The sequence below is a fragment of the Salmo trutta genome, chromosome 5 (assembly GCF_901001165.1).
Source record: "Salmo trutta chromosome 5, fSalTru1.1, whole genome shotgun sequence".
NCBI classification, from domain to species: Eukaryota; Metazoa; Chordata; class Actinopteri; order Salmoniformes; family Salmonidae; genus Salmo; species Salmo trutta.
Window position 1 is genome coordinate 55,345,190 of NC_042961.1, and position 27,282 is coordinate 55,372,471.

The 27,282-nt window shown below is 41.6% G+C and overlaps 1 protein-coding gene and 1 long non-coding RNA gene across 11 annotated transcripts in view; one reads left to right on the plus strand and one right to left on the minus strand.

Moving 5' to 3' along the window:
• LOC115194569 (uncharacterized) overlaps positions 1-3,106 on the minus strand; it is a 31,693-nt gene extending 28,587 nt beyond the window's left edge. For 2 of the 5 annotated variants that reach the window (XM_029754368.1, XM_029754369.1), the window contains exon 1: positions 2,900-3,106. The gene's annotated coding sequence lies outside the window, so the exon portion shown is untranslated. The remainder of the gene's footprint in view (positions 1-2,899) is intronic. The other 3 variants (XM_029754366.1, XM_029754363.1, XM_029754362.1) reach the window with 2 other exon arrangements.
• Positions 3,107-18,785: 15,679 nt separating this feature from the next.
• Positions 18,786-23,433, plus strand: LOC115194570 (uncharacterized). 6 transcript variants are annotated; one of them, XR_003878399.1, is made up of 8 exons: positions 18,787-18,956; positions 20,016-20,179; positions 20,332-20,585; positions 21,208-21,799; positions 21,894-22,169; positions 22,287-22,741; positions 22,823-23,037; positions 23,262-23,433. It is a non-coding gene; the product is annotated as an uncharacterized LOC115194570 (long non-coding RNA). The 6 variants fall into 6 exon arrangements; XR_003878400.1 differs by having other exon boundaries at positions 22,287-22,405; positions 22,586-23,037; XR_003878402.1 differs by having other exon boundaries at positions 22,287-22,405.
• The last annotated feature ends 3,849 nt before the right edge of the window (positions 23,434-27,282 follow it).

Here is a 27,282-nt window from a genome sequence, read left to right on the forward strand (position 1 = left end):
AGCACCCCCACAACATGATGCTGCCACCCCCGTGATTCACGTTTGGGATGGTGTTCTTCAGCTTGCAAGCCTCCCCCTTTTTCCTCCAAACATAACGATGGTCATTATGGCCAAACAGTTCTATTTTTGTTTCATCAGACCAGAAGACATTTCCCCAAAAAGTATGATCTTTGTCCTCATGTGCAGTTGCAAACCGTAGTCTGGCTTTTTTATGCGGTTTTGAAGCAGTGGCTTCTTCCTTGCTGAGCGGCCTTTCAGGTTATGTCGATATAGGACTCATTTTATTGTGGATATAGATACTTTTGTACCGGTTTCCTCCAGCATCTTCACAAGGGTCCTTTGCTATTGTTCTGGGATTGATTTGCACTTTTCTCACCGAAGTACATTCATGTCTAGGAGACAGAACGCGTCTCCTTCCTGAGCGGTATGACAGCTGCGTGGTCCCATGGTGTTTATACTTGCGTACTATTGTTTGTACAGATGAACGTGGTACCTTCAGGCGTTTGGAAAGTGCTCCCAAGGATGAACCAGACTTGTGGAGGTCTACAATTTTCTGAGGTCTTGGCTGATTTCTTTTGATTTTCCCATGATGTCAAGCAAAGAGACACTGAGTTTGAAGGTGGGCCTTGAAATACATCCACAGGTACACCTCCAATTGACTCAAATGATGTCTCCTTAAAATGAGCACAAATATTGCATCGTATTCTACATCTTTGAAAACAGAAGTCTTTATTTTATTTTTTAAAGTGGACTTCTGGTTTGTCATTGAAAAGTGTTTCTTGTTCTATTGGCCTTAATCAGAGTTCTTAAACTAAATACTAAACCATCTTCTGATTTGTGAATGTGTCAGCACCGGGGACTCTGGATGTGGCTGCGTTATTGATGTCATGTTAATCAGGCCTTTTGATTTGAACATATGGATTGTTATAGTTTTGTAGGCTAGGCTACCTATTTAATTACTTTGTTTATGGATAAAGCCTTAGCAGTCATTCTGATCTCGTTCCCAATGATCAGTGCTTTACTTTATTATGTTGCTGTCTAGCGGTTCTGAATATGTCATGCACCCGACTCTCCAAATGTTTCTGTGCATTAGCCTTTTGATTTGAACATTTGAAAAGTTTAGGTATGTGTACTAGGCTACTTTATTTAGTGCACTGTATATATGTTAAAGCACTTTGGTTTCACTCATAAATATGTTGAAATGGAACCAAATTATCTATTTCTGTTTTCAGTCCTGTTTAAATAGGATAGATGGGCTATGGCAGGGGTGTCAAACTCATGCCATGAAGGTCCTAGTCAGTGTCTGCAGCTTTTTGGTTTTTCCTATCAATTAATCCCTAGACAACCATATGTAGGGAGTTCCTTACTAATTAGTGACCTTAATTCATCAATCAAGTACAAAGGAGGAGCGAAAACTGACAAACACTTGGCCCTCTGTGGAATGGGTTTCCCACATGGGCTACGGTATTGGTCAAATGTTATAGTCTGCCTATAATCAGCCTGAGTAGGCCTAAAACTCCATTCCTATTCAGCGTTTAGAGAATCTAATCAAATTGAAAATGAGCTATTATCATGCTGGTTATTGCGATGCATGTCTGTTGAATTTGGAAAAATCCAATCACACTTGGCCCTGCCCCGCCTCACCTACTCAGCCAGTGAGGAGCTGCTACTGCATTGTGGTCATGGCATGTCGCATAATTTTTATTAAAAGGTATGTGCTAAATAGTATGTGATGAGTATGTACCGGTAGTATGAAGTTTAAATATGTAGTACGCTAGTATGGGTATTCGGACACAGACACTTTTCTGTCAATTTCACTAACTTATCACGCAAATGTTACATGATTTTGTTCATGATTGATAGTGAAAATTAAAGAAACCTTCAGGATTATTTCTGTTTTATTCGTGTTTGTTTGTTTGCTATTTGCAGTGTTGTAGTCGACTCACTTAACCTTGTGGTCGAGTCCCAAGTCCCCTGTACTCGAGTCCGTGTCGAGTCCCAATGGCTGAAGTCTGAGTCAAGTCCATGTCTGAGTCACGAGTCCATCAATTTATAATAGGTTTTATTACGCAGTTGTTTTTGGTCGCCATCAAATGGCAGTATACCACCACTCCCTCATTAGAAAACTAATTTACTGTTTATCTCTACCTCAGCATTTCTACTCAATACCTGTGTTTCAATACTTATTTACTACATAAATGAATGGTAAGTCAGGTACTCAGCTACCGCCCATTGATATTGGTGTAGGTTTTTATTGCAGAATGAAAACTAAAGAGAGAATTATCAGAACCTGCCCACTCCTATTTCTGAGTTTAACTTTCAATTCCATAAAAAGTATTTTGCAAACAAAAGTTCCAGATTGTATCTTATTTTTGGATTGAATACATTACTTTTTCATAGATTTTCATTATATTGATAGAAGTATTACAAAGGGTAAATGTACTTTTAACCCGTCTGTCTGCATATTTCAAGACATGGCATATGAGGGTGCAGTGAGATGAGTTGGACGATACTTTTCTCATCAATCATCTTAAAAAAACATATACTTAACTGGAAATCAACCAATCCTGAATCAACAACACAAAGGAAAGGCCAAATGCTTTATTGTGTAAATGTTGAAAGTGTGTGGTGGACGGAGAGAAACAAAATGGTGCAGTTGAGGCCATGTGGAGGAGAGTGACACGACTCAGGAGATGGGGGTGTGAACAGGTGGGTCTGGGCAGGGGTGATGTTATGGATGTTTGTGTGTGTCTGTATGTTGTCGATGGTATGTGTACGTTTTTTATTGTAAACAAAAATAACAATAAATTACATTTTACAAAAAAGGATTGTATTAACATATTGTTACATAATAATACAGAAATTGCCTTTAAATTGAGTTTAGCGTTTTTAGGCCTACCTTAATTCTTCAACTTTATGCAGTCGACAGTGGAGCGTGGTCTCTCACCCAGTGTACGGAAAGCTGACGATACCAAAGGCTCTGGCTGTTTAACTGCGGAAGTGAATTATTTGTAACAGTGTCATTTACAAGAAATGGGGAGCTGGACACTTTCACTTTCATAAGCACCTCTCCCTCAGTGTAATATACTGCCCTACCAAGCAAAAAGGCAGTAACTGCTCATTTGGTCGAAAATGTGTTAATGTCATTTTTGCTACATTAAATACATGCTTAATCATGTGGACAAGTATCCTGCCTCTATTGTATTGTGTTTTGGAGAAAATGGGGGTCATGTTAGCAGTGACTGCACTATAATGAGTAGTGCAAATACACTATGTATTAATCTGATATGACACTTTTTCAATCCAACATTGTAAATTGGAGATATAAAAATGATATACTGCTGGGCTGGAGAGTGTGCAGTGTGGCTCAAGAGAGTGGATATTAAAATAAAGTATTCAAAGCCTTCTCTAAGCACCTCCTTTATCACGTAATTTACCAACAGGAACATTTCAGTAGGCAGGACAATAGACAGGTCTCCACATTACATGACACAAATGTCATCCTCTATGTGTCTATACATTAACGAATATCGTTTTCCAACTTGCAAAGAAAAAAAATGTGCTCTTTCAAAGAAAGTGTATGTGTGTTTTTAAAGAAAAAGTAACAGACGAGAAAGGTGGTTATTTAGTGAGGGAGGGAAAGAAAGAGGGGGATATGGTAAGGTACTTTTCTAGCCTCACAGACAGACAGGCAGGCAGACAGACAGACATACAGACTGCCTTTCCACAAAGGTATGTGCTATCTGGGATGCTCTAGGACATACTGCATACTGAAATGTTCCTGTTGGTAAATTACGTGCTAAAGGAGGTGCTCAGGATGCTTTGAAGAATTCACTTTATTTCAGTCTCCCCACATTTGATACCACACTGCACACTCTCCAGCCCAGCAGTATATTATCGATTATATCTCCAATTTACAATGTTCGGATTGAAAAAGAGTGACATATCAGATTGATACATAATGTATATGCACTACTCATTATTGTTTGGAGTTTAAAGTGAAACATGGCCTTTAAGAGATATTTATATTTCACTGAGGGAGAAGTGCTGATGACTTCCAAGTAAAAGTGTCCAGATCCTAATTTCTTGTATGTGACACTGTTACAAATAATTAATTTGTGCAGATAAACAACGAGAGCCATTGGTATTGTCTGCTTTCCATACACTGCGTGAGCGACTACACTCCACTATTCTCCACTGTCGTCAGAAAAAAGTTCAAGAATTAAGGTAGGAACACTCCATGTCAAGACAATTTCTGCATTATTATGTAACAACATGTTAATACAATCCTGTTGGTTGGGTTATAACAATGTTACTGACTGTAAATCGCTCTGGATTAGAGTGTCTGCTAGCTAAAAGACTAAAATGTAAATGTACTACAAAGGAAAAATAGTTAACGCGATGTAAATTGATACTTAACATTATTAGTGTGTGTGTGTGTTTGTGTGTAGATATGGAATCTCAGCATGACAAAAGACCAGTTGCGCTGTTCCATCTGCCTGGATATCTTCTTCCACCCTGTCTCCACTCCATGTGGAAAAAACTTCTGCAAATGTACGCCATGTTTTATGGAACTTTCTATGGATCCCAACTTCGTATTATGTCTCATACAGTAAATTGTATGTATTTTTTGGCTGCCACTGATTTACATAGGGTATGGTGGTCCCAGTGCGCACGACCCACGTGGAGTTCCAGGTCTCCGGCAGCCTCTGGAACTGCCGGACTGCAGGCAACAAGGCAGAGTTCATCTCAGCCTATGCTACCCTCCAGTCCCTCGACTTCTTGGCGATGACGGAAACATGGATTACCACAGAAAACACTGCTACTCCTACTGCTCTCTCCTCATCTGACCACGTGTTCTCGCATACCCCGAGAGCATCTGGTCAGCGGGGTGGTGGCACTGGAATCCTCATCTCTCCCAAGTGGACATTCTCTCTTTCTCCCCTGACCCATCTGTCTATCTCCTCCTTTGAATTCCATGCTGTCACAGTCACTAGCCCATTCAAGCTTAACATCCTTACCATTTATCGCCCTCCAGGTTCCCTTGGAGAGTTCATCAATGAGCTTGACGCCTTGATAAGTTCCTTTCCTGAGGATGGCTCACCCCTCACAGTTCTGGGTGACTTTAACCTCCCTACGTCCACCTTGGACTCATTTCTCTCTGCCTCCTTCTTTCCACTCCTCTCCTCTTTTGACCTCACCCTCTCACCGTCCCCCTTACTCACAAGACAGGCAATACGCTTGACCTCATCTTTACTAGATGCTGTTCTTCTACTAATATCACTGCAACTCCCCTCCAAGTCTCCGACCACTACCTTGTATCCTTTTCCCTCTCGCTCTCCTCCAACACTACTCACTCTGCCCCTACTCAGATAGTATTGCGCCGTCGCAACCTTCGCTCTCTCTCTCCCGCTACTCTCTCCTCTTCCATCCTATCATCTCTTCCCTCTGCTCAATCCTTCTCCAACCAATCTCCTGATTCTGCGTCCTCAACCCTCCTCTCCTCCCTTTCTGCATCCTTTGACTCTCTATGTCCCCTATCCTCCCTGCCGGCTCGGTCCTCCCCTCCTGCTCCGTGGCTTGACGACTCATTGCGAGCTCACAGAACAGGGCTCCGGGCAGCCGAGCGGAAATGGAGGAAAACTAGCCTCCCTGCGGACCTGGCATCTTTTCACTCCCTCCTCTCTACATTTTCTTCCTCTGTTTCTGCTGCTAAAGCCACTTTCTACCACTCTAAATTCCAAGCATCTGCCTCTAACCCTAGGAAGCTCTTTGCCACCTTCTCCTCCTTCCTGAATCCTCTCCCCCCCACCTCCCTCTCTGCGGATGACTTCGTCAACCATTTTGAAAAGAAGGTTGACGACATCCGATCCTCGTTTGTTAAGTCAAACGACACCGCTGGTCCTGCTCACATTTCCCTACCCTATGCGTTGACCTCTTTCTCCCCTCTCTCTCCAGATGAAATCTTGCGACTTGTGACGGCCGGCCGCCCAACAACCTGCCCGCTTGACCCTATCCCCTCCTCTCCAGACCATTTCCGGAGACCTTCTCCCTTACCTCACCTCGCTCATTAACTCATCCTTGACCGCTGGCTACGTCCCTTCCGTCTTCAAGAGAGCGAGAGTTGCACCCTTTCTCAAAAAACCTACACTCGATCCCTCCGATGTCAACAACTACAGACCAGTATCCCTTCTTTCTTTTCTCTCCAAAACTCTTGAGCGTGCCGTCCTTGGCCAGCTCTCTTGCCATCTCTCTCAGAATGACCTTCTTGATCCAAATCAGTCAGGTTTCAAGACTGGTCATTCAACTGAGACTGCTCTTCTCTGTGTCACGGAGGCTCTCCGCACTGCTAAAGCTAACTCTCTCTCCTCTGCTCTCATTCTTCTAGACCTATCTGGTGCCTTTGATACTGTGAACCATCACATCCTCCTCTCCACCCTCTCCGAGTTGGGCATCTCCGGCGCGGCTTACTCTTGGATTGCGTCCTACCTGACAGGTCGCTCCTACCAGGTGGCGTGGCGAGAATCTGTCTCCGCACCACGTGCTCTCACCACAGGTGTCCCCCAGGGCTCAGTTCTAGGCCCTCTCCTATTCTTGCTATACACCAAGTCACTTGGCTCTGTCATATCCTCACATGGTCTTTCCTATCATTCCTACGCAGACGACACACAATAAATCTTCTCCTTTCCCCCTTCTGATAAGCAGGTGGCGAATCGCATCTCTGCATGTCTGGCAGACATATCAGTGTGGATGACGGATCACCACCTCAAGCTGAACCTCGGCAAGACGGAGCTGCCCTTCCTCCCGGGGAAGGACTGCCCGTTCCATGATCTCGCCATCATGGTTGACAACTCCATTGTGTCCTCCTCCCAGAGTGCTAAGAGCCTTGGCGTGACCCTGGACAACACCCTGTCGTTCTCCGCTAACATCAAGGCGGTGACCCGATCCTGTAGGTTCATGCTCTACAACATTCGCAGAGTGCGACACTGCCTTACACATGAAGCGGCGCAGGTCCTAATCCAGGCACTTGTCATTTCCCGTCTGGATTACTGCAACTCGCTCTTGGCTGGGCTCCCTGCCTGTGCCATTAAACCCCTACAACTCATCCAGAATGCCGCAGCCCATCTGGTGTTCAACCTTCCCAAGTTCTCTCACGTCACCCTGCTCCTCCGCACACTCCACTGGCTTCCAGTTGAAGCTCGCATCTGCTACAAGACCATGGTGCTTGCCTACGGAGCTGTGAGGGGAACGGCACCTCCGTACCTTCAGGCTCTGATCAGGCCCTACACCCAAACAAGGGCACTGCGTTCATCCACCTCTGGCCTGCTGGCCCCCTTACCTCTGCGGAAGCACAGTTCCCGCTCAGCCCAGTCAAAACTGTTCGCTGCTCTGGCACCCCAATGGTGGAACAAGCTCCCTCACGACGCCAGGACAGCGGAGTCAATCACCACCTTCCGGAGACACCTGAAACCCCACCTCTTTAAGGAATACCTGGGATAGGATAAAGTAATCCTTCTAACCCCCCCCAAAAAAATTAAAATAAATAAATAAAGATAGATGTACGGAGCTGTGAAGGGAACGGCACCGGTAAAGTGGTTGTTCCACTGGATATCGTAAGGTGAATGCACCAATTTGTAAGTCGCTCTGGATAAGAGCGTCTGCTAAATGACGTAAATGTAATGTAAATGTATTTATTCCTCCCTGAGGGACAATTTCTATCTATCTATCAAACGCTTGTATCTATGACTACTGGGATATCAGGGACTCCATCTGCCTTAGTGTAAGGTGACGTTCAAGAAACGTCCTGACCTCCACATCTACACGTTTGTTAACGAGATAATCAACCAGTTCAATTCGGCATAAGTGGACATTTCGCCACACACCATCTTGCCATTGAGAGTGGTACGTGGTGTGTGACAGCTGAGTAAAATTGTAAAGCCAGGAGTTTTTGTTCTTGATCATGTGACCTGACTAGGAAAAACTCCAGGCATTGTTTAGAGCTCATAGCTAGGGCCCAGGGTTTTACCTGGTATGGTCAATTAAACAATTGTTAATTTCCCAGATATACATAACATCAGTGGTGTAGTGCTATTTGTTTTAGGTGTGGGAGTGCAACTACTTTTTTCAATTACATCATAATTTCTCAATCAAAGTTTGTACAGTCAGATGTAGACTATTGAATATCATTGTAGAATATGCATAAAATACCATCCCTCCATTACAAAGTCTACATATTCCCACATATATTGTCTCAATAAATCTTTATATCTTTAATACCCTCAAATACCAAGTTAGGCATACCTATTTCAAAATAGGACATCATTCCTGTCAATCATGAATGATAGTTATTCAGGTTTAACATGTCCAAACTACAAACTGCATCTGAATGCCAGTCATTTGATCTCAACACTGTAAAAAAAAGAAGCCAACTTGCCAAACGTTGGAACAACAATCATTGAAAATTAAACTGGACAAAGAAATGTGAAAAAGTTGAGTTCAACTGTTAAAAGTAGTTGGCCCACCAATTTCTATTAGTGTTCTAGATTAATATTGTTTTATGTGCACGCCCAAATTTCACTACAGAGGGAGGGTTTAAACCCATTTGCGCATGCTCATTGGGATCGTGGAACACATTTTTATTGTTGCCCTTCTCCTCTGAAACGGGGTTTCTAATAATTTATTCAGGGGCTTCAAGCTCAACAAAGCAATGTTGCCATGTTCGCGGTTTTCAAAAAAATTGGGCTACTTTGAAAACAATGTCGCCGGTGAAAATGTATTTGTCGCCGGTTGCAGATTTATGGGCTACTTCTATGTTGCACAGCGGCCGCCATGGCATTCCTTTCACTGTGACCTGCTGCTGACTGTTAGCCAGTGAGGCAGGCTGTTGCTGAGTGAGTGGTGGGGAGGGCGGGAGGGGTGTGTGGCTGAGTCACGTAAGCAAGGGGCGAGAGCAGCACGCGTACACGTTGTGACAACTTTTTACCAGTTGTAAGTAGGCTATTTAGTTTGTCATACGGCGTCACGTATTTCCAACCCATTTTCCATAAAACATATTAATACGCTATAACTGATGCATATCAATAAATAATGGAGACAAAGCACTCGAAAATGACTTTGGGGGCACTAGAGCGCATTACATAAATTAGTTAGGAGGTGGTTTAAACTGCATTCTAATGTTGACTGCTAAAAGAAAACGGTATCAAGCGAAGTGCTTTACGTATGCTCAGTTCTTTGGTCTCGGTGGCTGCCCGAGTGGAAATTTGAAATGGAAGTTATGGAACTCCCTGGCGTGGTTCTTTTTATGGGGAAAGACCTCAATGAAACTGACAGGCTAAATGTGAAGAAGCCTATTAATCTATATGCCATTGTTGGCTACCGTTTAATACAATAAATATGTTGAAATGACGATATCACTGGAGTCATTGCAAATCAATTTGAGCCACTTGTTGGCAAAGAAATGTAATAAATATACTATAACTTCAGTTTATTGTTGTTATAGCCTTGTGTTATTATGCAATTATTAATTGACATGTTTAGTTAATTAAATTGGAAATTATCAAAGCTATCGCAATTGCTGATCAGTTAGAACACAGATTGAATCGTAACAGTAGTCGGGTTAGGCAGGGAAAACACATTTTAAAAATAAACACTGGCTGTTGTTGACAAGCATATTCATTTACATATTATTCATATTTAATTCAGTGATTAAAATTATGACCCCATCATCAGTCTATTCCAGCAGGCTCAGGGGCGGAAATACCGGGGGGGACGGGGGGACACAACCCCCCCATCCTGGGAAAAATATGATTTGTCCCCCCCAAAATATCACTGAAACATAACTATGTAATTTAAATAATATTAATAATACGCAATGAAAGCAATTGTGCTGATTATAGACACTTAATAGCGCGTTTTTAAGTTTCAAAAGATTGCGACCCACCCTTTGCCTCACAATGGTTTGATCCACTGCCAGTTCCTTAGCTTGCTAGGTAACAGAGAGGTTGTATCTACTGTCTGAAAGGCACTCAATGTACGTAACTGACGTGAGGTTAATCCAGTCAATCGCGCACACACACTAGCTGAATATGCAGAGCTAGCGCACAAATATTAACTATTAAGCTAGCTAGTACCTATTCCATTTATGTGGCGTCGTCAAAGATGGAATCAGCATGCAGATGATGTAAGTTAGTGCTTCAAAGTCCCTGTGATAAGGTTAGCGATAAACTGAAATCCAAACTGAACAGAACTACACTTTCTTCTACCATTGTCTTAAATATATTTAATGGTCTCGTTGCAAAAGCTAAATTGTCGCAAGGGAACTTTTATTTATTTATTTTATTTCACCTTTATTTAACCCGGGTAGCAAAGATTATAGCAAACACCACTGAAACTGAATTGGTGCTCGCTAGCTTTGCAAATTCAGCTATTGTTGGAAGCCAGCCAATATGAAACAAACTATTAAAATTACAAAAGGTTGCAGCATATGTTGTGTAAATGGTGAACTCATACAGCTGTCAACTCTTGTCATTTTAATCCGTTTCACATTTGCTAGCTACCTTTTAGATCGAAGCCCAAATAGAATGATTGAAGATAATAGAAGCCCATCTCCTACTGTAAATAACCTACACACTGTGTGTGTAGCCAGCCAGCCAGCCAGCCATGTAGAAAAATGGCAGAAAAATAAAAGACGGACATCAGAGTATTTTTCAATTCACCAAAACGCATAGTAAGAACCCTAGTAGCCTAATATCTCAAAGACTAGTTGATAAAATGTTCATAAGAAATAAATGAAATTCTAATGGAAATGTTTCACAATGATGTCATTAGGCAGAGCAGGCAACAGATGGCACACAGACAGCAGAGTTGGGGACAGATATGCAGGGACAGACTGGCAGAAACAGGGAGTCTCAGGTAAGTTTGTTGAGTCTTTGTTTGGCAACATTATGAAAGGTTCTCAATTTTTTGGACTTGTAAAATAGGAACATAATTGGAAAATGCCATGGATATCCCTACTCTCAACTTAAACTGGTGACTGAACTAAGATTTGTTAAAGGCAATGGTATTGCTGTTGTGATTAGTTGTGTAGTTTTGGGTACCGGTAGTTAGGAGTACGGCAAACACCTTATTTCTTTGGTTCCTCAATATACATTTACCATATTACAATGTAGGCTATGTGTTACAGCACTACTTTTGGTGTCCCCCTCAGGAATTGCTCTTGAGAAAATTTCATGTAATTGTCCCCTCCAAAGTTGATATCAGATTTTCGCCCCAGAGCAGGCTATTAGGAAACACAAGAACTTACCTCTTAATCGCCTCTCTATTCATGTTGAATAAATTAGTCTGTTAATTTGAACTAAGCAAGCTGCTTAATGGTTCAGTTTACATCTTGCCTACATCTTGTCCAGGCTACTGTAGACTATTTGAAATGAGATGTAGGCCAATCAGGGGCCATAGGCTACCTGTCTTTATCTAAGCAAACCATGGCAAAATTGAATTATAATCATAAACCCAGAGTTTAGTCTGTAGCCTCTGCCTATTGAAATGATAAGTCAATCTCGCAAATGGGCCATTTGTAGCCTTAACATTTGGCTCATAATAACATCACAATTGGCAGAAAATAGACTAACATAAATTTTTTATGTTAATCCAGGTTTTTCTTGCGCAGAGATTTAGAGATCCTCTGTCCAACTTTCATCACTCAAACCCTCCTGTTGGATGTATCCATAGTTATGCACATGCACAAAGGGATTTATTTACAATTATAAACCTGGTTCAAGCCCTGAATGCTGATTGGCTGAAAGCCGTGGTATATCAGACCATATACCACTGCTATGACAAAACATTACTTTTTACTCTTTTAATTACGTTGGTAACCAATTTATAATAGCAATAAAGCGCCCCCGGGGTTTGCGGTAATATACCACGTCTAACGGCTGTATCCAGGCACTCCGCATTGTGTCATGCTTAAGAACAGCCCTTAGCCGTGGTATATTGGCCATATACCAAGGGTGAATTCTCTTTTCTCTTGCCACCTATTCGAATTCCTTTATTATGTCCTGTCATAGCTTGGAATAATGATTATTTTGAGGAAACCCTAATTTTGCTTCTAACGTCATTACAAGTTACTATGATATTTCTTCTTAATTGTTTCGATAACGTTATGGGGAAAAGTTGTATTGTATAAATATGGCAACTCCTCTCTTGCTTAAAAAAAAATGGGTTCGTTTTCAGGCCTTTTGGGCGGGTTTTGGGTGGTCATTGGGCTAGAAATTTTAGCTTGACCTGGCAACCCTGCTACAAACTTGCACCTGCAGCCATTGAAGCATAATTTTTGCATATTTTATACACAGCATTGTAAGTTAAACTTTTTGATTAAAATAATTTGATACTGTTTTTGGACTCTTAATTGTGTTAAATGCAGCAGATAATCGCTGGTTTGGTTTTGCATGTATTATTCAACAGATAACGTTTGCTGTGTCTGGAGTGGGCTGGCTAGTAACGATTAGTATTGGGAAACCGAGGCTTTGAAGGCTTTTGCGCTTTCATCATTTTGTGCCAGAAAACGGTTCATTTCGCTGGGCTTCATTCACAATGCACAGTAGTGACATCTGCTGGTCAGCAATAAATAGCCGACGTTTGTTTTCTTCACTGTTTTCATCTGTACTCTGTGGCACAGCAGTAAGTCGTTGCCTTTGTATAATCAGATGGAATACCAGGTTTGTATCTCACATCATGCTTCCCTTTTTTTCCTTCAAGTTTACTATTTTTCAAAAACGGAATCTATTGCATTATTTAGGATGCTTAATACAGAAGCTTATACTATACTAAATAAAACTAATTATTTGAACAACAGTACAGAAAGTGTGCTTTCACATAAAACTAAATTCCAAATAGTGTCTTCAATGGGATTCGACCTCATACCCACACTTCCCTTAACGCTCCATAGTACCCTACTCAGTGGCGATTTTAGCATGTAAAATCTTGGTGGGACAAAAAATACAAATTTGTGGGATGCATGCCAGCAATGCCACTATAAAACACAACCCTAAACAATACATGCATTGCACTATAACGGTGACAAACGGTGCCCACAAACTGTTAGTGCCTACATAAAGCTGTCCCAACAACAGATTCCCAACAGCAGTCCCAACACCTTACCACTGTTACACCTGGCTATCAGTGGTGCCTTTTCTGGCAGCAAAAGAGTTCATTCAGCCTCATTTTCTGCCTTTTAAAAAAACATAGCTGATATGGCTGACTTGCTTAAACAAATGTGGTTTCTAATGACAATTGAGTCGTACAAACTATGGCATAAGGGGACGACAAGTGGAGAAGAGGCAATCCATGATTTCGATTAAGACATTCATGAGCGAGCTAGGACGGACATAGTCAATATAACTATTTGTTTGTACAGCAACAGAATTCAGAACATGGGCCATTCTTACAGTGTTCTCCCTGTACACAAAGTAAGAACTGTAGGATAATTAAAGGGGAATATAAGCAGACAATGAAAGCTCTTCCAATTTTCAATGATTACATTTCTCTAAAATAGGTTATAGGCTACATGTGCACCACCAAGTCAGAACAGTAGGTGAAATTAAGAGGGGAAAATAGACCAAATTATTAGGGTGAGGCACATTGGCTACTAACATCTTACTACACAACATACACTTTGTATTACTTTCTTAGCTACACTATACATATTTCCCTGGCATATTACATCATTTATGCAGCAATATACAATACATTTTTGAACTCACCTTGTTTTGCTGTGCCCACTTGAACAGGAAGGGGGCGCGGCGGTCCTTCGTGGCAAATTTTTTCATCAAAGTCTGGCATTCTCTGGATTTATGGTGCTTTTAAAACTGGGAACTCTGAAAAAAAACAAGGTTGAATCATGATGACGTCATTGATCTTCAGGTCGTATCTCTAGAAAGAGGCTGGATTTACAATTCCGAATTGGTTGACCGTTCAAAATGTATTTTCCCAGTCGGAGTTAGTTTATTCCCGACTTCCCAGTTGTCTTCAACTCAAGTTTTCCCAGTTCCGAGTTAACAGTTGTTTTGAGCACGGCACAAATCATGCTTCATTGACAGCATGGCCAATGTTGAATGTTTATTACATTTACATTTTAGCAGACACTCTTATCCAGAGTGACTTACAGTAGTGAATGCATACATTTCATACATTTAATTTAATTTCATTCATATTTTTTATTTTTTTGTACTGGCCCCCTGTGGGAATCAAACCCACAACCCTGGCATTGCAAACACCATGCTCTACCAACTGAGCCACAGGGAAGGCTAGGTTTATCATTTTAAACTTGGAAAAGAGCCCCTTATTCCCAGGTTTGCTGATTTCAATGTTGTGAACAGAGTGCCCTATGGTGGCGGTGGGGTTATGGTATGGGCAGGCATAAGCTACGGACAACAAACACAATTTCATTTTATTGATGGCATTGTGAATGCACAGAGATACCGCGACAAGATCCTGAGGTCCATTGTCTTGCCATTCATCTGCCGCCATCACCTCATGTTTCAGCATGTTAATGCACAGCCCCATGTCACAAAGATCTGTACACAATTCCTGGAAGTTGAAAATGGCCCAGTTCCGCCATGGCCTGCATACTTACCAGCCATTTCACCCATTGAGCATGTTTGGAATTGTCACGGGTGTCATAGAGGACCAAGACGCAGCGGGAAAATGTATACTCATCTTCTTTTATTATAATGAAGAAGGAGAACACATACAATGTATACAAAACAAAACGAACTTGAAAGTCTTGTCAGGCAAAACAGCTAAACAAGAACAATCTCCCACAAAAACCCCTGAAAAACAAACTCCTAATTATAGGACCCTTAATCAGAGGCAACAATAACCAGCTGCCTCCAATTGAAGGCCCAACCCCAATTAACTAAACATAGAACATAGAAATATACTAACATAGAACAATGACTAACAAACCCCGGACTAATAAATCAAATACCCCTCTACCTAAACACATACACAAAACACACCCTGAACCACATAAAACAAACACCCCCTGCCACGTCCTGACCAAACTACAATAACAAATAACCCCTATACTGGTCAGGACGTGACAGGAATGCTCTAGATCGACATGTACGATAGCGTGTTCTAGTTCCCGCCAATATCCAACAACTTCGCACATCCATTTTGTGGCCTGTGGAATGTTGTCCCACTTGTCTTCAATGGCTGTGCGAAGTTGCTGGATATTTGCAGGAATTAGTGGGACAACATTCCACAACATTCCTGATCAACTCTATGCGAAGGAAATGTGTGGTGCCGCATGAGGCAAATGGTCATTTTTGTAACTACAACAGAGAAAGGCAAATGTGACCCACCACCTGGATTCGGTCTTATGTAGCAAAATTTGAAATTGGGTTTTTTACATTGTTAAAAAGTAGAGACTCAAAGCTACACATGGTATAACATACACTGCATTTGAGGAACAATGGGAAAGTAATTCTGCTTTGAAAGTTGATGAACTTGTGAACTCACTTTTGAGAAAAGGGTCTTTGAATGTTTTGGTACCTACTCGAGAGCTCTCCTTTGTCTTCAACCATTTAGCATTGTTCACACCGTCTTAAGCCAGCCCCACCCAAGACGAAAAGTGGAAGCCTACATTAAGTAAAAATTCCAGGTAAACAGAAAGTGTCCAGATGTACAGATACCTTAATAGAAAATGACTGAAGTAAAAGTAAAAGTCACCCAGTAAAATACCACTTGAGTAAAAGTCTAAAAGTATTTGGTTTAGGACCATGCGCACACCTCAGAGCGGTGGGGTAGGCTGTTTGGAGTGTTTATCCGACTGGATTAAAAAATATATATCTAATAAATCTATACCTCCCAAGTAATGAATTCTACTTCATAATAAAGTTCTGTTTCAGATATGCAGAGGTGCTTTTCATGAAACACTAACAACACGTCTTCAGTAGCTTTGCTGGATTTTTGCCAACAAACCAGGTGAGGCGTTCCAGGACTGTTGTCTTCCGGTGTGCCACAATGTTGGAGGTCTGAAAAACAATACACAAAAGAAAACAATATGATTTACTTTACATATTTGTGAGTACTTTGTGGCATTTATGATACCTTAAATGCAGAAAAAGCTAAAAGAATGATTTTGATGTGCTCCCTTGAGAGGTTTTATTTAGTGAGGTTGTATTTAGTGAGGTTTTACAGAATATTTGCGCTACTAACAAGTTTTCTGAATATTTCCCCCTCATGATTGTCAGCAATGTACCAGAAAAGGAGTCTGCATAGGATATATTTATTGATGGACCTGAAAGAGATTGTTAAACTGGTTGTCTCCACTCAATACTGAGAGTCAATATGGTGAATTATTGTCCTGTGTGAACTGATTGTTGATTTTGGGTCTGGTCAAGACTGGGACTACTTGTTTTACTAGCCAATGTTTTACTAGTTGTATACTTTGAATGGTTTTATTCAGTATAATGTACAGAATATTTGCACTACAAACTGTTGAAAGAAAAAAAACTCAAGCAAGCAGCTGTTGAAATATTAAGGTAAGTCCTCTCAACATGCATGTCTGAGTGCAGCTGTGAATCCTGGCAATATGAAATCACTAGTTTTTACAATGTAAAAATGTAAGTGTTTTAACAATGAAAAATCCATCAGCGGAGCAAAATAATGTAAGTTGAGAGGACTTATGACTTGAATCAGTAGTCAAAGTTTGTTGAACTTCAGTGCTGAAAAGTTGAGTGAATTCAAGTAGACATAACTTAGTATATTTTTACAGGGAATCAGTTTCATTGGAATATGCATTTAGAAATTCTTGAATTACTGTTTCATGAGCGAATTAGAGCAAATGGTTTTAAACTATTGTCTTTCTTGTATTTTGTTTCAACGTATATATCCTGCCTAGTGGCGCTGTGTTGAGTTTTAGCCACATGGGGGGAAAAAGACTGTTCAGCTTCAGCAAGCATCCTAAAAGCTCAACAAATGATTGATGTGTTTATGGTGTAACAGTAATATAGGCCTACTATGCTATTATATTCAGGTTCTGTTATGTAAAATACACATTAATCATTATGCTTATGTCATCTTGAAAGACATAGGCTACAATCAGACAGAGCGAGTTCATTAACTTTGTCATACATGAGCCCCAAGTCCATAACAAACTGTTTTGAGGACAGCCGTTTTAGCAACGCCTTGTAGAGTTTTCTGTCTTTGGCTGTTCTTGTTACACTGCCTTGGCAGCAGCTACTCTTCCTGGGGTCCAGGAAAATTAAGGCAGTTATACAACATTACAATACATTCATAACAGATTTCACAACCCACTAAGTGTGTGATCTCAGGCCCCTACTCCACTACCACATATATACAAGACAAAATCCAGGTGTACGTGTGTGTATAGTGCGTATGTTATCATGTGTGTGTATGCATGTGTCTGTACCTATGTTTGTGTTGCTTCACAGTCCCGCTGTTCCATAAGGTGTATTTTTATCTGTTTTTTTTTTTTAAATCTGATTTTACTGCTTGCATCAGTTACCTGATGTGGAATAGAGTTCCATGTAGCCATGGCTCTATGTAGAACTGTGCCCACTCAAAGTGAGCGCCGGACGTTTTGGACCAGGAAAGAGACATCTATTTTTGCCACTTTTTGCTGCAGTCAGCACTCAGTGAGTTGGTTACCTCTAGGCTGCTATACATATTTATTTGGTTTGTCATTCTATCGTTTTAATTGAATTTAAGTGGTAATTAAATATAATTAATAAAATGTCTCTAATTGAAAAAAGTGATGGAGCGCTGCAACTCTGCACAACATTGTGATTATGGTTCAAATCAACCCATTTCCCCCTATAGCCAGAACAGGGGGACACTACAGATGGAGGAGTGAACAGGAAGATCCAGAAGTCCTATAATATCCTCCAATATTTTTTATGTGCAACTTGTTTTGATATTTTGAGTGTTATACCATTTGGTTTAAAGTAACTTAAAGGATATGGGCATTATTTTTGAAGCATCCTGTCGTAGGCCATACCACTCCCATTGTTTCACTAGCAGCGATGCTAATGGTGGCTGTGGGGTGAGTAAATGAAGAAAACTAAGCCATATTTCTTGTCAATATATTCAATACCCCCCAAAACGTTTGCTGTAGTTAATTGCATAATTGTTTATTATTATTATTATTATTATTATTATGACTGGAAATGTTTGTACTGATTAAATATTTATTGATATTCTCCAACAAAAACCTGCAACACGCTGTAAACTCTCCATGACCAGGTGTCATTAACCACTGCTGTATGGAACGCCGTTTGGGTCTTAAAGCACGTGGTCAAAACGCAATATTTTTAATGCTACGTGTGTAAAGTAAACAGGTGCAGGCGCTAAGTGAACGCATGCATGCGTTAAATTAACGTCTTCACGCTCTAAATGAACGCCTACACGCGTCAAATAAGTGGATGCAAATGTGCTTGCAGGCGGTCTATAGAACGACGTTTGGGTCTTAAAGCATTGTGGTCAAAACGCTATATTTTTTATCTTGCGTGTGTAAAGTAAGCAGGTGCAGGCGCTACATTAACGCGTGCAGGCGCTAAATTAATGCGTGCACGCCTTAAATTAACGTCTTCACGCGCTAAATGAATGCCTACATGCGTCAAATAAGCACGTGCAAATGTGCTAAATAAACGGCTGCAATTGGTCCTGCACACGTCAAATTAACACCTACAGCTGCTAAATATACACCTACACACGCTAACTTAACGCGTTCTTTAATATGCTAATTTTACCAGCCAATTTCCCTAGCTCCTCCTTTCATTAAATCGGTGTACAGTCAGTTTGATGCAACAACACCACAATTGGCGAGAAGGACTTTCCATATCCGCTGCAAACAGACCCTAAAATGGCTGCACTCGGCTTCTGCTCTCCGATAATCCTGGACTTGATGCCCTTCAGTCCACGTTAACAAGGTTGATTCTTTTTAAATGCTATTATTACTTAATCATAAAGTTGATCCGCTAGCTAACACAAAGGACGGATCTGTGTATGGCTATGCAGCTATGTTGGAGGCTTAGACACTGAGACAGCAGTGCAAGTAACTTAGTCGCTAATATTGTAATTCTGATTAGGCCAAGGGAGTATTGTATATGTAGAATAAATAAATATATTTTGTTGTAATGAATGCTGGTATTTAAATGGCTGGATTGCTAAATGAGTTACTATTTTGCTTGATAACGTTCCTTAGCCGCACACCCTGGCCATAGCCACAGTAATATATCTTGTAATATTTTTACAGCCCTGCTAGTTACATAAAGGTTACTTATTATCGAGGAGTACTGACGTCAAACATGTTTTTGTATTTTTAGGCAAAACAACAACTGAAGGTCTAAAACTTCAGGCAGGCTGGCTGGCTAGCTATAATTTCAATGCTACCTAGCCTTAGCTGTGCTAGCTTGCGATTAGCATGAAAACATTTACAACGCTCACAAAGCTCATTTGACCTAGGACAACCCTGTAAAAACTTTGCTAATATCTACAATTTATCCGCTTTCCAACAGCACAGATATTACTTTTGAATACCCTTTGAAATATGAATATTTAATCTAAGCCTGTGATTTAGAAATGAACAACTTCAGACCTAAACCAGGAACGTTAACGTTAGTACTATGGCACTGTTTGAACAGGAATCGCAGTCCCATCCATGGTCTCTATTTTCACAAAACTGTCGTCTCGCAGAATGGAGACCATGCAGAGGAGCCTTGAGGGAGGCTGATAAAGGTTGGGTGTGGTTGGGTTTACTGTTGTTTTTTTTTGTTTAGTTTTCTTCACTCTTTGTCCTCCTGCTGCCCATTCTATTCGTTATTGGTCAACATTTCTATTTATGTCTTGGCTTTAAAATCTAATATTATAAAAACATTACTTGGCCACAATTTGTGACAGTTAATATAATTTAAGTGTTTTTGGAATGAGAGGGGTGGGCTGTGTCACAATACATTAAGTAGTCTAAACACAGTGTATTATTGTTACAGACAGTTCCGGTTAACGGGCTCCTCGGACTTTGAGAGGAGCTAGAGGTGCACCTTGTTATGCCATCACTCAAGAGCAACTGAGGTTTCTGATGTCCTGTGCTTTCAGTGTCTCAGATGGCAGATATTCTACATGTGTCCCGATCGACAGTCAAACATTGTCTAAGGTCAGTTGTGCTATAAACTACAGACTTTAGATGCATGGTTTCCAGTTTCTTACCAATCAAACAATTTAGAATGACTACAATCAAGACAGGACTTTAAAATGACTGATGATATGCATTACCTCATCCCTGTCCATTGTTCCTTTTTTCCCCAGACATTTCAATCTGTCACATGCACTGTTATATTCTGACATGTCAGACTTGGCTCTGGATGAAAAGATTAAGGACTTGGTGGCTGGGAACGACAAACGTGGACTGGAGGCTGTTCGATCACAATTAAGGGCTCTGGGTGCAGAGACGCAGAGTGAGGGACAGCATGCTTCATGTCGCAGAGGCTGCATAGAAGGTCATACCGTGTTGCTGGACCAAACTCGTTGCGGCACTTTGATGGAAACCACAAACTGATAAGGTAGATGCATCTTTGTGATATAGATAATTGTGTCTATCACTGGTGAATAGTTGTACATTGTAACATCTCTAATTGTTCAAAAACAACTCGTTCATCAACAACTAACAGTTCAGTAAGCAATAGCCCTTGATACCATATGTCACTCATGTGGATAATAATTATTTTATTGTGTTTCTGCTACTTCTGTGATTGATAGAATATCTGTATCATGAAATGAACAAACATGCTTATATTGAGGACATATGGAGGCAAAAACAGTTGGAGCAAGGTATTTGTGCCTAAGTGTGAACAACAGGAGAGTCTGTCCTCTTGACTCATCAAGATAAACGTGGTTATTTTTCCAATTGAAGTAGATATTCTAATCACACATCTTCCGCTGCAGGAAACAGTCTAGAACAAACCCTTGTTGTAGCCTTTAGAGGGCTAACGGAAGTACTTATAGTTGTAGACTGTTCATTAACATTGTTCCACACTTTGGATGTTAATTTAATATTTGTTCTGCTGCTTTGTTATATACTGCAGGAACCTGATGCAGCATATAAGTGGTAAAGGAGGATGGTGATGTTTGTATATTTAATGTCTTCAGCTTTTGTATCAACCAGTGCTGTGTTTTCTAATTTAGGTGGAGGATAGTCATACATGGTGGCATTGATGGGTACAGCTGCCTCGTTGCGTTTCTCCGTCCTTCCAGCAACAATCGCAGCAGTACTGTAATGGATTGCTTCATGAATGCTGTCTCCAGATATGGCGTTTCCTCCAGAGTTAGGACGGACCATGGAGGAGAAAACAACACTGTCTGCTTGTTGAATGTAATACACATTGAAAATATTATTTAAAAAATAGAGCTACATGCATCCTTAAAATGTCTTCTTGACCTACACATTGATTACATTCTATAGTGAGTGATGCATGCGGCTACTTTTTTTTTTTACATTTTATTTATTTTCAGAACGCAGTCACATTATGTTTGACAGCTTTATTGCTTTCTCCATGTTCTTGAAATGTAGAAGCCTTTAAATGACCTTTTACAGACTACTTCTACAAACAAGGCCACACTTGTGGCAGCACCTATTCCTGTGCCCCCCCCCCCCCATCTTCTGCACCACTTCTTGTGGCCCCCCTCCACCTATACCACTTCCTGTGGCCTCCCCTCCACCATTCCCTGAGGCTTATCGTCCACCTTCACCACACTCTTCTGTTGGTGATGACAATGAGTAAGTCATCCCTGTAAATAATTCAATGTCTTGTTATTACAGATGAATTGTGGGAAGTATCTGAGCTTTGTTGTTCTGAATGTCTCTTTTTTAGTGTTGACCTCCAAACACTGCTGAAGTTAATGAGATGCCAACCAAATTAACGTGATGAGGGACAACGTTTATGATTGTGCAATGAGAGGCTTTAAGAGAGCCCGCTTTAATCCGGAGGCAAAAATAGACATGGTTTTTAGGGAGGCTGACGGAAAAGGGGCAGCTGATGAGGGTGGTCCCTCAAGAGAATTTCTCCGGCTGCTAATCAGTGCCATCCATCCCTCTGCAATATTTGAGGGACCTGATTGGCAAAAATGCCTTTCTTGCAACTCTCAAGGTGTTACACTTTTACACCAACAAAGACACATTTGTTTATGGCCATATATATGACTTGAGTAAGACATTTAATTTTTGAATGTAATGTGTCCTTTACTGTTTGTCTTCTGTGTGACAGCACTCTATGATGGCGTGTACAAGCAGGTGGGCCGCTGTCTGTCTGGTACATGGGGGTGTAGAACCACATTTTTTCAGAGAGGCTATAAAGGCAAGTGTGTGGCCTACAACCTGTGCCAGGTAAGTCACTTTATACTGTGATGGATGTTACTGTTCATTTGCACTAAGTTTGAAAAAAATTAGGGTTGTAGTTCATGAATACTTTTCCACATGGATTTGGTTTCCTTTAGTTGGCAGTCAATCTTTTTTAAGGGTAGTGATAATCAGTTTATTGTTTTGCTAATTTGTCCCAAAACACAGTTCAATAAACAATCTAAGATCCAGTTAGCACAAACTGTTGACGAGGCACAGGAAGCGGTCATGTTGGGTCCAGTGCGGTACATTGGAGAGGGATGCCCTGGTGGAGTCAGCCACAAAGTTCTACTTAGAAAGCAGGATACAGGATGATCTTGAGTAGTGAGTTTCCATATATATAAGGAATCTCAAGTTTAGTTAAATTCTTCAGGGCAAATTCATTGACTATATTTTACTTTATAGATTCAAAGAGGGTATGGGGTGTCTAGGTCTCCTGCCTTACATGAATAGACACTCAAGCCTCTTCAGAGAGGTTTTCATCTACGCTGAGAAACCTCTTTTGGCCAAAGACATAGATTCTCTCTTCAAAGCAGAGCACTCCCCACCTGGTATCAATCAAACAGCAATAGAGAGAAGAGTCATATGTTTCTGGAGGGACTGGCTTCTGGAGATGGAAGGTTAGATGCAAAACCATGATCATTGAAGTAACACAGCCCACACCAGTAAAATATCACCTAATCACTCTCACAAATGTGGGACAGCATTTTATAGCCTTATTCTTCCATGGTCCCCCCAAGATTGTAATAGATCAAATAAATCCCAAACTACTTTCACTTAGAGTATTGTGTTCTCCAGCAAGTGTTACTTATGGACTTTAATGTCCCCGCCTTTCCTTTTTCAGGGGGGAACACATACCCTTTAACCATGGAGAAGGTTTTCATTTTCACTTCGGGGTTTTCAGCATTCCTTGGCTGGGATTGCCAGTGGAGCCACAGCTACAGTTTTCTCTGCTACCACACGGCAAGCGGTACCGGAGCGCCAAGTCCAGGTCCAAGAAGCTTCTAAACAGATTCTACCCCCAAGCTATAAGACTACTGAACATCTAAATCAAATGGCTACCCAGACTATTTGCTGCTACTCTATGCGTTGTCACAACGTCCACAGAAGGTGGCGCCTACATGTATATATTAACTCAACTAACCGGTGCCCCCGCACATTCTCTGTACCAGTATCCCCTGTATATAGCCTCGCTATGATTATTTCACTGATGCTCTTCAATTATTTGCTTTTCTTTTTTTGCATTTTATTTAAACTGTATTGTTGGTTAAGGGCCTGTAAGTAAGCATTTCACTGTAATGTCTACACCTGTTGTATTTGGCGCATGTGACAAATACGATTTCATTGAAAGAGAATTCATTTAAGGGGAATTATCCAAAATGTTTATTGCATGACTACCTGGTAAGTTCGGAATACCCGCAGCCAATGTTAATTGGTTGATGTGTTCCAAAACAATTGATATTATGAAAGTTTGACAGGATTGTCCAGCAGCAGAAAAAAGTTGTAGTGAAAGTTTTCTAAAACATTACAACCAACCAGAATCAATTGGACACAATAATACATAATGCAGCTTTAATATTTAAATAAATGTATGATTTATCTCTTTCATCACATTCCCAGTGGGTCAGAAGTTTACATACACTCAATTCCGTTTAAAACGGAACCTAAACCGGCTGCTCCATTGTGCATAAATGTATTTTGTCCCCCCACACCATACGCGATCATGACACGCAGGTTAAAATATCAAAACAAACTCTGAACCAATTATATTAATTTGGGGACAGGTCAAAAAGCATTAAACATTTATGGCAATTTAGCTAGTTAGCTTGCAGAACTGTCTTGCTGGGAAGAAGTCTGTGTCTCTCGAGGGTTTTGCACTGTGGTCCCAAGTGGTCTGCGTGCGCGTGTTCTATCCATGGCGCACGAGGGGCACTTGGGCATAGTGAAGGTCAAACAGAGATGTCGAGACCTTGTGTGGTGGCCAGGCATCGACCACGACATTGAAGCCCTGGTCAGGGATTGTGCTGCATGCCTCCTCAGTGGGAAAACAGGACAGTCCGCCCCACCCCCCCCTGCAGCCTCTCGCATGGCCGTCCCGCCCCTGGGAGCACATCCAACTGGACATCTGTGGCGAGATCCATGGTCACGCAGTCCCTCACCATCAGCGCTTCCTGGTGGTGGTGTATGACCTCCACTCTAAGTGGCCAGAAGTGGTTCCTGTCGGAACTGTCACAGCACAGGCCATCGTGGACATCCTAGACAGCCTGTTCACAAGGTGGGGCCTGCCCCTCACCCTTACCACGGACAATGGGCCCCAGCTAATCTCTGCCGAGTTCTCCTCATATCTCAGCAACAAGGGAATCAAACACATCCGCACGGCCTACTACAACCCACAAGCTAACGGAGGGGTGGAACGCTTCAACCAAACGCTGAAGAACGGCATCAGAGCGCACCTGGTCCAGGGGTGCACGTTCCAAACTGCTTTGAATCAAACGCTAATGCACTACAGAGCAAGCAAACACACAACAACACAGGCCTCCCCGGCATCTCTCATGCTAGGTCGTGAGATGGAACTGCCACTGGACAGACTCAGAACACAGAGAGTTGCAGAACCGGCGACTAGGTGCACCCAAGAAAAACAGGCAGTGACTAGGCACCAAAGAGAAATGAAACAGCGTTTCGACAAGGCACACAGGGTGAAGAAGTCGATCATCCAAGTGTCTGACTGGGTCCGAGCCCGACGGCCTCAGCGGTGCAACAAAATGGCCTCATTCTGGTCGGACCCCCTGCAGGTCAGTCGACAACTGGGGCCCGCCACATTCATGTTGAGCAATGGATCACGCTGGCACGCCAGCCGCCTCAGGAAAGTCCCTGCTCCTCAAGGAATACGAATGCACACAGAACAGACATGCAGGCCAGAGACGCCACCGGATGGACCTCCCCCACCACTACCACCCGAGCCCCAGCCTCTGTGGGCTCCCCAAGGGCCAGAGCCACAAGCGGTGGCGGTTGAAGAAAGGCCTATGCGGGCACGATCTCGCCCTGCTCATCTGGGGGACTACTTAACCTCTTTTCATTCTTAGGCTCCGATAGGTGTCTTAGTCAACCTCCAGGTTAATGGACTGAACTGGTTAGTTTGGAGGGTCCTTCCGTTTTAAAGGTTAATGTTTTATTTCTTACAGTTATCACTCTAGGTTCTTGCCCTATGGACATTTTATATATGGTACCAGTCCCTGGTTTTGGAAAGGGGGGGGGAAATGTTATGTATGGTACGACGTGCTGTACGTCATACTATACGTTGTTATGGTTTACGACAGTGTGCTGCTTTACGGATGAATGGGTTGTCAGGATGAGTGGCACATGTCATTAAACGACAGAGTGATGTACAATGTGAAACCGTGCAGACGTGTGTTCTTCTACAGCTAGGTTAGATATAACACTCTGGTTAACACGAAAACTGCCTAACCAGGTCTGCTAGGGCGAGTAAAATGGTCAGCGTGGTCTCATTTGTGTCTAGAAGTAGCTAGCAAGCTAGCCAATGTTAGCTCGGTTGCCTCTGCCCGAACGTCCAGTGTGCGCTCCGAGTGCAAAATGGTCTCAATTTACCCATAGGGTTTTTAGTTTTTCATGGAATAGAAACACCATTATATTAATCAAATTAATTAAGCATGTACCAGTCAAAAGTTTGGACACACCTACTCATTCCAGGATGTGTCTATATTTTTGCTATTTTCTACATTGTAGAATAGTGAAGACATCACAACTATGAAATAACACATATGGAATCAGTTAAGAACTAATTCTTATTTACAAGGACAGTCTACTCCTTCCTCCCCTTTGGGGGATTGAATCCCGGTCTCCCGCGTGTCTGGAATATGGAAGACTATCAAATGCTTCTCAAAGATGCCCTCTGGTGGTAAAACTAGCAAAAACTTGCAGTAACAGAAAAAAAATGGCTGAGAATGAAATGACGTGCCACAATATGCTGAGGGAGCATGCAAGACGTGTCGCAGTATGACGCAACTTTTAAAGGAAGAACAACTGTACTCGTCTGTTCCCTATCAGATGACCAGAGGGAGAAGTATACATCCTGCTGCGTGCTTTAAACAGTGAGTTCTCATCATTTTGAGGATTTCAAAGTGTTGGAAAATGACATACTGTTGGGTTCCTCTCCTTTCACCTTCAATGTGGATGACGCTCCCACTGACCTGCAACCTGAGTTTATCGATCTTCAGTCTGATGCAGTGATTGGAAAACTATTTAAAACAATGTCAGTGACGAGGTTCTATGCATTCTATGAATTAGGAGTCATGCTCAGATGATGTTTGTACGGTTTGGGTCAACCTATTGTAACGGTTTTGACTTGAGGTTATCATTTGTAGGGGTGCCAGGTAGGTTGTGCCTACCAGAGAAAATATTGGTTTCTCCTTTTGGTTTGGGAGGGAATGAGTCCCATCTGGTCCGTCAAGTCCAATTTGTAAGTCGCTCTGGATAAGAGCGTCTGCCAAATGACTTAAATGTAAATGTGTAAATGTAAGTCTACACCAATACAAAGGACATATGTAAAAGTCAGGATGGAAATACACTTTTCATAAACCCTTAAAACATTGGAAAGAACTTACAAAACAACTGTATTCTTTTGCGTGGATTGTATTATCATAAATGATCACACACAACAATATAACAAATAATGAGTTCTGGTTCCTCCAGAAATGTCCTGTACCTCGGGCCTAAAGAGTCCAGCCCGGTAAAAAAGTTCAGGGAACTCAAGTGACCTTAGTCACGCAATGTTTGTCCGTTCATACAGTGTAGCGTAAACCCAGTGTCAATCATACAATCAAAATAACAAATATTTTACCACACAC